A 1,041-nucleotide genomic window follows, 5' to 3' on the forward strand; every position below is an offset into this window, starting at 1 on the left:
TGACCATAGGTGGCAGCTATGAGTGTAAATGGTTGTCTGTCTATGTGTTGGCCCTTTGATGGACTGGCGACAGGTCCAGGGTGAACCCGCCTCACGCCCTAAAGCTGCTGGGATAGGCCCCAGCATAATTCCTGGGGGTGGGGCTTGAAGCAGAAGAAAATGGATGGATGGAAGGATGGATAATTTCTAAAAGTTGAGGACTGCACATTAAGATGGCGGCTACATCGGGACCTAATGCTTTGGAGATATCGAAAACTGCACGGTAATCAGATGATCCAGCCACCTGACGTTACTTCGCTTTAAAATGTTTGTAGTGATAATTTAACCATCATCATTTATTCATGTAAAATTAACAGTTAAAAGGCTGAATGCCAGTTTATGACATCATGACAACAAGCTCCACCTCCCCAACTCCAAGAAAAGGACTATTTCATGTCGTTAAATCCTGGTTTGTGCACTGTAATCTGTGTATCGTATTGTTCTGTGTACAGAACATAAATCATGGCGCCTTGGTGGAAGCCATGCATTATTAGGCTTCCATTCATGAATGAGCAAGGCAAGTGCTGACCTCTGGGGTCAGCTGAACCAGCTGAACGCCCCGTATTGTAACATGCTACTTAGAATTGCATCATTTAGATTAAGTTTTTAAAAAGGCCGTAAGACACCCCTTCTCTAGGTTTGGTGTACATCAGCATCAGTTTTGTTTTTTTTGTGTAATCATGTTGACAGAAGAACAGCGCAGATTCCATTACAAGCCTGGAGGAGGTAACAATCAAACAAACAAGAGGAACCCGCAGCTAAATGGGAAGAACAAGATTGCAAATTTAGTGAGAACTGATGAATAACCAGAAACACCTGAGACTCATTAAGGTGGAACCGACAACGAGTGGGAATGTAGGAACGAGCCATGTCCAGCTGCGACAGAGTTGTTGTCACTCGAGTCCTTCAAAACTGCTGCAAATCCTTGTTGGAAAAATATAATTTTATGATGTTTGATCATGATCAATGTCTGGTAATTGTCAGGCATATAAAGCTTTTCAC

The sequence above is a fragment of the Aulostomus chinensis genome, chromosome 9, assembly GCF_037954235.1.
Source record: "Aulostomus chinensis isolate RoL2024-O1b breed Wild chromosome 9, RoL_Achi_v1.0, whole genome shotgun sequence".
Taxonomy (NCBI): domain Eukaryota; kingdom Metazoa; phylum Chordata; class Actinopteri; order Syngnathiformes; family Aulostomidae; genus Aulostomus; species Aulostomus chinensis.